The sequence below is a fragment of the Alligator mississippiensis genome, chromosome 3 (assembly GCF_030867095.1).
Source record: "Alligator mississippiensis isolate rAllMis1 chromosome 3, rAllMis1, whole genome shotgun sequence".
Lineage (NCBI taxonomy): Eukaryota > Metazoa > Chordata > Crocodylia > Alligatoridae > Alligator > Alligator mississippiensis.
In genome coordinates this window covers 277894466-277904957 of record NC_081826.1, presented here as the reverse complement: position 1 = coordinate 277904957, position 10492 = coordinate 277894466, and the positions used below count along the sequence as shown (strand labels likewise).

The 10492-nt window shown below is 44.8% G+C and overlaps 1 long non-coding RNA gene across 1 annotated transcript; it reads left to right on the top strand.

The window, feature by feature from the left end:
* The first annotated feature begins 41 nt into the window (after nucleotides 1-41).
* On the top strand, nucleotides 42-9947 carry LOC109285234 (uncharacterized). The gene is made up of 3 exons (XR_002092910.2): nucleotides 42-2106; nucleotides 6603-6727; nucleotides 7812-9947. It is a non-coding gene; the product is annotated as an uncharacterized LOC109285234 (long non-coding RNA).
* Nucleotides 9948-10492: the final 545 nt, after the last annotated feature.

The following is a 10492-nucleotide window of genomic DNA, read 5'->3' as shown; positions in this document are numbered from 1 at the left end:
GCACTCGGAGCCGGAGCCGGGGCCGCGCTGGCGGCGGGGCCGGGGGTCACGTCGGAGGCTTAGATCCAAGCGGGACGCGCCGCCGCCGCGGCGGCATCCACCCGCGCCCGGGCCCGGGCACACGCTCGGCCGCGCCGTCCCACGCGCGCCGCGAGCCGCCTGCCGGGGGCCGCCGCGGCGCGGCCGCTTTATAGCGCTCCTCGGGCGTGACGCGCCGCCGCTGCCGCCTCTGATTCGCCCGCGGCCCCGGCCCCGAATAGCTCCCGGCTGAAGTCAGAGCCCGCGCGGGGCCGGGGGCTGCTCCGCTCCCCCGCGCTCCGCGCCTCGAGGGTGCGGGGCGGCCAACACCGCGCGTCCCGGGAGCGCGGAGGGACGCAGCGCAGCCCCCGCCCGAGGCGGGAGCGGCCTCTCCAAACCGCCCCACGCAGCCGGCATCCCAAGTACTTCTTACACAAGGGCGGCTGGAGAGGCAGTAGGGCTGCCCCGGGCCCTGACGCAACACGGACCCAGCCCCGGAGCTCCTACGGGTAAAGCGGGGGAGTCCTGCGGAAAACCTCCTGGTTGTAGGAAGCTGGGGTGGAGGGTCAGGCCCCGCTGACGATGAAGGCAGACTCCCTGCAGTCCCTTCCTTCCCTTCTGGCCAAGGGGTAAAGTTCCTTCCTGACCCCAAATCTGGGGATCTGTCGGGCCCTGAGCAGACAGGTACCTCCGGCTTCGGTCCCAATAGGAGCATGGGCACCCCGTGGTCAAAGTCCCCAGCCTTGGCTGTAGCCATCACCCAGTGCCTGCAGGAAGGCTTAGATACACCCTGATACATAGCAGAAAGCATAGCCAGTTTCAGTTTGCGGCCCTGCTCCTTAAATCTATATGACTCACACAGGTGTCCCAACGAAGAAAGCTCTCAAGGTGTTGGTGCCACAGCATGAAAGAAAACAGGGCCTGGAAATAGGGTCTAGGACAGGGCAGCAGCCCACACCTAGCAAACCAGCGTCTTCTAGGAAAAGTCGCGAGGCAGCTGAGCAGACCTCCCTGGGAACGTGGGGCTGGGGGGAAAGGAACAGCGTGTGCTGCCGGTGTCCCACCCCTTGGATAAGGACAGACCTAACTTCATCTCTCTGCAGTTGGGTTAATAGGTCTTCCTTACACAATGAATTGGTTAATGATGCAATAAATTACTTTGCCACACCCGCAGAGTAATTATGACATAATTAACAGCTTAATTATGCAGTAAGTTTGGACCACACACCTTCGAAATAATGATAATGCTATAAAAGTGATTACCCAGCTATAGGAAGAGCTATCCAGTATGTAACAACTCTATGGCCGGCTTCTATCCAGGTTTAATTTGAACGTATAGCAGGGCCCCTAGACTGAGGCTGCAGAAACCTTTAGCACAGTGAATACTCAGTAGCCCAATCCATCAGGGAAAATTACTGTCAAGTAATTGGATTATTTTTAACCCTTTCCTCATGGAGCAATAGAGACAACCCCCTTCAAGACAAATCATAACACTTCCCTTCCTCAGACCATTTGTATTTAGCTGGTCTTATTTTTTCCTTAGCGCAGTTGCAGCTGGTTAAGGAATTGCTCCCTAAGCTTTGCTGATAGAATTGATGAAGCGGGAGATGAGAGCCCCATTTCATTTGATGCCTGTTAAAAAGAGCGAGCGAAAGCAGTGTGTTCCAAGTGGAGTGGGACAGACCTGATTGATAGACATCGCCAAGCCCCTAAGAGGATATTACCAACAATGGGAGATAATCAGCTCTGGAAAATCCCTTAGTGGTACTCCAGGATCGTGTATAATGAAGCCTTGGTTCTGTGCTATGAAGCGGCAGTGAAGGAAGCAACAAAAGCTGCTTTAGAAAGTTGAAAAGGAACGCTGTCATTAAATGGAGTGCAGTGGGCTCCAAGGAGAGTTTTCTGTAAGAAACACCACCAGGCCCTCATTCAGACAAGGAGACAAACCAGCCCCTGGCAGAACAAATGGCAGGAATGTATATTGAGAGCGACTTCCCTAACCAACACATAATAGCAGGGAAAGGGGGAAAAAAACTTGGAAATTTAGAGTATTACCGACTCAGAAAGGCAGGACTCATTCTGCTTTCGGTAAGTATGGATTTGCCTGTGACTTAAACATGGGTAGGAAGAGACTATTATAAGGGAACTGGAGAACAATAGCTTTCTTGTATACCTCTTTTCCACTACTTAGCCATAATAATATATCTGGGAAAAATGATCAATTTGTTCCTTTTCTGGTCATTGAACATTGGACCTTAATGTTTCAGCATCATCTTCTACCATGTGGTTCCTATTGCAAGAAACGTGACCTTTTTCTTGGAAAATAGTATCCATGGGCTCCTTTGTTTTGTCTTTGAATTAAAAACTGTTTTTGTTTTCTCCCATGTTTAGGCCCATGGCTGGAGATGCTAGCACAGTTCTGGTAATAATACGATTGATTGAGCATCACTGGCAAGGGGAGGGGAGGGGAGGGGAGAAATTATTGGCAGAAGTTTGGAATGGCTGCATATCCCTGGCTGGTGAAGAGGATCGCCCCAGTGAAAACTGATAATACCTGTCTGCTGCAGGAATGTAGTCTGCACATATCACATAATCTGCAGGAAATATCCTTCAGATATTTACAGTATTTTATTGGGACTATTTTTATACTCCACACAAATAACGCCTGGGGTAAAAATCCTGGTTCCACTGAAGTCAATGACAGAACTTCCATTGACCTCACTAGGGTTAGGATTTTTAATCCCTGTGCTTTAGTTATCCTGAAGCTCACTGCATGAGATTCTCAGGGCAAGAAAAGTACAGTTAAGGCAAAAATGCATCTACAATAAAACAATTTTCTTGCATCTAAATATCACCATGAATTTGCAGTTAGATATCAATAGGATCAAACACTAACGTTTACAGTGACACTGAAAGCTGGAAGTCCTCCTTCATTTCTAGCTCTGCAGAAAAGTGAGCTTTTAGTGAGATATTACACTAAAGAGGCGGTAGTCATGGGGGACCTAAACTACCCGGACATCTGCTGGGAGACGCAGACAGCAAGGTCCCATCGCTCACGCAGGTTTCTAACTTGTGTACAGGACCTCCACCTGACACAGGAGGTGTATGGTCCCACTAGGGGGAATGCCATACTGGATCTGGTATTGGCAACGGGAGATGACATGATAGGGGACCTCCAAATCGGTAGCTATCTGGGAGACAGTGATCACCTTATGATAGAATTCAACATAAGACGGCGAGTGGGTAAGGTAACTAGTAGGGTGAAAGTGCTAGACTTTAGAAAAGCTGATCTCATTGCACTCAGGCGATTAGTCAAGGACGCACTGCAGAGTAGGAGTTTTGATGGGATGGGTGCCCAAGAAGGGTGGCTGTGCCTAAAGGAAACGATCCTTTGGGCACAAAGCAAGACGATCCCCGAGCGAGGCAAAAGAGGGAAAGGGGCCAGGAGGCTTCCATGGCTGACCAGAGAAATCCAGGGCAGCCTAAGGGCCAAAAGGGGAGCACATAAAAAGTGGAAACAGGGAGAGATCACCAAAGACGAATATACCTCCTCTGCTTGTGCTTGTAGGGAGGCAGTTAGGCGGGCCAAAGCTACCATGGAGCTGAGGATGGCAACCCAAGTAAAGGACAACAAGAAATTGTTTTTTAGATACATAGGGAGTAAAAGGAAGGCCCAGGGAGGAATAGGACCCCTGCTAAATGGGCAGAAGCAATTGGTGACAGATAGAGGGGACAAGGCTGAACTCCTCAACGAGTTCTTTGCCTCAGTGTTCCTAAGCGAGGGGCACGACAAGTCTCTCACTGGGGTTGTAGAGAGGCAGCAGCAAGGCGCCAGACTTCCATGCGTAGATCCTGAGGTGGTGCAGAGTCACTTGGAAGAACTGGATGCCTTTAAGTCGGCAGGCCCGGATGGGCTCCATCCGAGGGTGCTGAAGGCACTGGCCGACGTCATTGCAGAGCCACTGGCGGGAATATTCGAATGCTCGTGGTGCACAGGCCAAGTCCCGGAGGACTGGAAAAGGGCTAACGTGGTCCCCATTTTCAAAAAGGGGAGGAAGGAGGACCCGGGCAACTATAGGCCGGTCAGTCTCACCTCCATCCTTGGTAAAGTATTTGAAAAAATTATCAAGGCTCACATTTGTGAGAGCCTGGCAGGACAAATTATGCTGAGGGGAAACCAGCATGGGTTTGTGGCAGGCAGATCGTGCCTGACCAACCTAGTCTCTTTCTATGACCAGGTTACGAAACGCCTGGACACAGGAGGAGGGGTGGATGTCGTATACCTGGACTTCAGGAAGGCCTTCGATACGGTATCCCACCCCATACTGGTGAACAAATTAAGAGGCTGTGATGTGGATGACTGCACAGTCCGGTGGGTGGCGAATTGGCTAGAGGGTCGCACCCAAAGAGTCGTGGTAGATGGGTCGGTCTCGACCTGGAAGGGTGTGGGCAGTGGAGTCCCGCAGGGTTCGGTCCTTGGACCGATACTCTTTAATGTCTTCATCAGCGACTTGGACGTGGGAGTGAAATGTACTCTGTCCAAGTTTGCAGATGACACAAAGCTATGGGGAGAAGTGGACACGCCAGAGGGCAGGGAACAGCTGTAGGCAGACCTGGATAGGCTGGACAAGTGGGCAGAAAACAACAGGATGCAGTTCAACAAGGAGAAATGCAAAGTGCTGCACCTAGGGAGGAAAAATGTCCAGCACACCTACAGCCTAGGGAATGATCTGCTGGGTGGCACGGAGGTGGAAAGGGATCTTGGAGTCCTAGTGGACTCCAAGTTGAACATGAGCCGGCAGTGTGACGAAGCCATCAAAAAAGCCAATGGCACTTTATCGTGCATCAGCAGATGCATGACAAATAGGTCCAGGGAGGTGATACTTCCCCTCTATAGGGCGTTGGTCAGACCGCAGTTGGAGTACTGCGTGCAATTCTGGGCGCCACACTTCAAGAAGGATGCGGATAACCTGGAGAGGGTACAGCGAAGGGCAACTCGTATGGTCAAGGGCCTGCAGACCAAGCCCTACGAGGAGAGACTAGAGAAACTGGACCTTTTCAGCCTCCGCAAGAGAAGGTTGAGAGGCGACCTTGTGGCTGCCTATAAGTTCATCACGGGGGCACAGAAGGGAATTGGTGAGGATTTATTCACCAAGGCGCCCCTGGGGGTTACAAGAAACAATGGCCACAAGCTAGCAGAGAGCAGATTTAGACTGGACATTAGGAAGAACTTCTTCACAGTTCGAGTGGCCAAGGTCTGGAACGGGCTCCCAAGGGAGGTGGTGCTCTCTCCTACCCTGGGGGTCTTCAAGAGGAGGTTAGACGAGTATCTAGCTGGGGTCATTTAGACCCAGCACTCTTTCCTGCTTATGCAGGGGGTCGGACTTGATGACCTATTGAGGTCCCTTCCGACCCTAACATCTATGAATCTATGAATCTACACGTCTCATAGATCTATACTTTCATAGATGTTATGTCCATTTTGTTAATTTAGTCTACTCTCATACAAAACACAGGCTGAGGAATAATATGAAGTAATTCCTGGAGATTGAGTCCTGCATCAGTCCAGGACTAGATTATTTCCTGTTAGGTTTTTTGTTTGTTTTGTTTTTTAATTAAGGAATAGTGGCTGTAAAAAATGGGGGAAAGATCGATGCAAAAAAGTACAGGTGAAGTTCTCACAATTGGCAGCGTACCATGTGGTTTCACTATTGAATATATATCCCATGCATATATGACACACAAGGTCAGGTTATGTTAATTTTTCTGTACTGTGGAATCTCTAACTTCAATTTTTATGAGGTGGGAGCCACAGTAGAAGCTACCCCTTTTCCTAGAGCACAATTGAGAAAATCTTTGGAGGGCAATTGCATGGCTTTCCCCATTTTCTTATTGACTTTTTTCTGCATAGGGGAATAATTTGGGGAAATTATATATTTACAGTATTTCCAATAAAAACATATTTGCTGTTTTAAAAAGATTGTGAAAACACACACTGAATGTTTAAAAAAAAATACTTTTCATGCATGAGAATGACTTTTAGAGCCACTAACTTGAAAGTAAGTTCTACTTCACCCATCTGTCCTATGACTTTATAAATTTGAATCCTGTGTATACCCTGATATTGATGCCTGCTTATACTTCTTCCACAGGCACCTTTTGCATATTCTCCCATGCTGCCTTTATGAACAGAAAAGCCTTCCAGTCAAAATCCACAACATCCTGCACCCCCCTCTTTCAAGTACAATGCATACAACAAATTGCCACTCAATAATAGCTAGATAAATAGGGAATTGTGAGTGTGCATCATTATAGCTAATCAGTAGTCACGCTCACAGTTATCTCATCTATCTGTTATGCCATGTTTTTGAAATGAAGTGGTGTGGCTTGACAAGTTCATATTTTAAAAAGGGAAACTTTTGGAAAAAATATGAAAAAATGCCCCATTTTTAACTATTTTTAATTCCTTTCGGGTATATACTGTCATCTGTCATGTTTTACATATTTGTAGAGTGCCAAACACAATGGAGTTTCAATCTGATTGAGACCTCTGGTTGGTACAAATGTTGATTATTCTATTTTAGTTCCTTTACAGTACAGTAGAGAAATCTGACTTGTTCGACTGCCCTATCTGAGAGTCCAGGAGTCTCCATCTGCTGTCTATAAGCCACTCCACTGAGAATGAAGGGAAGAAAGGGCTGCTAATCTGGTACAATTACTGATTTTTTTTTGGTATTTTATAAATTCAAAGTATGTGAAGATGCATAACAGTGTGCTGAAGGTACATTAATCCATTAGATCCACAAGGACAACTTGCTAGATCTAAAAGCACCAAATGATCATGTTTGTCTCATACCAGGATAACAGATGTTACCCTGGTGAGGCTGGTGAATGGAATAGATTGCTATGATAAGGGTTTTTTAAAATTCAGTTAAATTTGTGGTATTATTTAGCTTATCCATGAATGATTTTCATAGCTCTCCTTCTCTGGAGGTGTTTAAGATTAGTGAGGCCAGAGGTGGCCAGCCTACACAAGTGGCACTAGCAGCCTCTGTGTGCAGTATGTGGCAGATCAGGGAGGAGACAGGCAGAACAACAATAGATAGGGCAGGGAGCAGAAGGTAGGACAGTGTACTTGACAGGTAGCACAAGGTAGGGAGCAGAAAGCAGAGCAGTAGCTTGGGCAGGAGAAAAGGATTGGAGTGGCACTCAGGGAGTGCGTGAGGCTAATTTGTGGCACTTTTGCCAAAAAAGGTTGACCTGAGTTAGGCAAACATCTAGTGGAGATGACTTAGGCCTTGACTCTCTGTAAGTGGGGACCCCATGGACCAATATGTCCCAGCTGTACATTTCTATATTATGAATCAAGCCCTTCACAAATATTTATTAGATTAAAAATGTGTGCACACACAAATTGTGTGGTGCATCCAGCTTCAGCAACTCTGAAATTATAAATATGCTGAGATATACTTCAAATTCATTTTCAGCTAAAGAAATTGGCGTATGATTAAACTGGTAACATGCCACAAGAACAGTTTTCTCATTCTATAGGAACAACAGATAAGCTACTCAGAAACAATGTTCGGATGAATAACTCTGTTAGAGATTTTTTTTTTTTATTTCAGACTGCTCATTACGATAGCTGTTCCACTTGGTTAGAGATGAATTTGTACAATGCAGATTTAACACAGAATTATCTGACTAATTTATTCTTGAAATATGTTAACTCTTACAGTAAATTCTGAAAAATGTACATAAGTATTCTATTTAAAATATTTTTCTTTTTTTTCCAGGTGAAGATGTTGCAATACTGGGCAGCTAGAATGAAAGTTTCCAAAGTACAAAGCAGTGAAGGAATGAAATGGTATATTTAGGATCCAGAGTCTACTGTAATAGACACCTGATAAATGCATCTGTTTACGTAAAAAGAAACAAGATTCTCAAAGTGAGGTATCTTTTATTGAACAAACTTACATAGTTTGGAGATGAGCTTTTCAGGTTTTGAGTGCCCTTCATCAGGTCTGGAAAAGAAGCAATCACTGTGCAAGAGCAGTTGCTTTACTTCATTCTAATCAGATTAATAATTTTGACCCCTTGAAGTCCTTAAATTCACCTGTGGACAAAAGACAAATTAGCAGAGGGAGAGAGCAGTTATAATGAGTCTTAAAGCCAGTGTCTCTTTTAAATCCATGTTTTTTGAACTCTAGTAGATGTATGAATTTCTGTTTCCAGACTTGTGTTTTGAAGGTATTTTGCAGGCTTTCTTTGAAGACAAGGAATATGAAGTCAGAGAGAGAGAGAGAGGTTTTTTTGAGGAAAGTGTTCTCCTGGTTATAGAGTTTTTCTGTCCTTTATCTTCTTTTCTGTGGGAATGCATTTTCTGGAATGTGGTTACAATTTGGTTTTACCCATATAGTTTCCCTGAGGGCGTGTATGTATTGAATGTGGTATAGCATATGATGTGATAGGCATGTGTAGGATCCATGGAAATCGATGATTTTGTTGCAGGAAGTGTTGACTGTAGCACTTCAAGAAAGGAAGAAAGTGACACTATATAAAAGCAGTGGTACTTTTACTAGAGATGCTCTGTGTCTGATTAGTTTACTCTTGTAACTATTACTATATACTAGTACTACAGTAGTCTTGGAGATTGCAGTGTGTTAGGCAGTGTATGCACAAAGCTTAAGAAAACAGTCCCAAACAACTAACAATCCAAATATCCCAGACAAAGGGTGGAAGAAAGGAGATGTTATGATCCCCATTGTATAGAGGGGAGAAATGGCTGAATGGGAAACTACGAATTTGCCCACCATTATTCAGTAAGTGTGTTGTAGAGGCAGGGATTAAAATAAGATCTCTAGAATCCTAAATGAGTGCCCTACCTGCAAGGCCATACTTGTTAAATCTCTTGGATGTCACCTTGTATTGCTCTGGTTTTATATCCGCATAACTCCATTGATTTGCATTGTTACACCAGTGTAATGAACTGAAGACTTGGATCTTGTATATCTGCAAGGCACTTGGAACGGACTGTCTTTACCCACAAAAACCATAACACATGCTAAGGGCAGGGCTTCCTTATTACTGTTTGCAAAATGAAATAAGATACAGTGTCTTAACCAGCTTGTCAGAGTGTTACAAATGCATGAGGATCTGGAGATGTTTAATTTAATTAGTAAAGTCATACATTAGGATTCCACCTGGCCATTGATAAAGGATACAACAAACAGGAGAGCCAGGTTAGTTTATTGGATCTGTTGCTTCTGTATCCCTGAACTGCTATGGATCTGACCATAGCAAATCTCATAGTAAGGAACTCTCTTTTTTATGTCCAGAAAGGAAAGGGTCGTCTCCTGGGTTTTTACACTATCTGGTAAGAACAAAGAGCTGGTTAAAATTTTTAAAATGTTCATTAAAAAGAAACAACATATTTTTAGTTTTCACACATCAAAAACAACCAACCAAAGAAGAAAAGGGGGGGGGGGGTGTTAAACTGTAATGGCTCAGTTTTAATGAACATGTGAAAACTTTTAAAGATAATTTTTTTTTTTTAGATCTTCAGCATGTTTTTTGGGGGGAACCATTGCTTGGCCAGAGCTAAGTACAGTTCCTGACCATTGACAAGACTGTCCCTTTTTAAGCAGGATAAAATCCAGTTGGCATAATGCAGCTTTGTTTCTTTATTTATATGTAGAGTCTGCAAATGTAGTATATAGAGATGTCGTTTGATGTTAAGCTCCTTAAATTGAATTTTCTAGTTTACCTCTGAACTATTATTTCAGATTCATCAAATGCTCATTCATTGAACTCTGAGGTTCTTCTTTGGTACTAGAAAATACTGATTGCATTGTTGTCAAAGTGAATTCCTCCACAAATAATGGAGTAACAGTAAATGTATCAAGGGGTTGTTGATTAAACCTTCTTCAGAATATGGTTTAATATTTTTAGATTCTGATATTGCAAGATGCTGAGTGCTCTTAATTCTCCTTGACTTCTAGAAGAGTTAGATGTCCTCACTCTGCTGCAGGATTGGGCTATTATGATGAAATTGTGTAGGATCTGCCTTGGAACAGAGGGCGTTAAGATTCCATAAGAAGGGCAGGGATAGTATTTTTGTTCTGTGTTTGTATGGTACCTAGTATGAAGAACACCATGAGTGGGCTTCTAGGTGCTACGATAACATAAAATAACAATTAATCTGCATGCATGTTATGTCATACAGTAAACTAGGGATAAGACCCTCACCTCCATGCTTAGTAAAAGGGCTGGAGAGGAGTAAAGGAGTTCCAAAAGCCCCTGATGAGGATGGTGGGAGATTCTTCCAAAGCAGAAACTGAAGAAAATAGTAATATATAAGCCCGGGCACAGGGAGCACAACTTCGGGATGGTAGGAACGTATCGGGGTGGGTTTTCTGGACTCCCTGTTGTGATGGAGAAGCACATCACAAATGAAACTCTGGATCTGTTGTTGCAG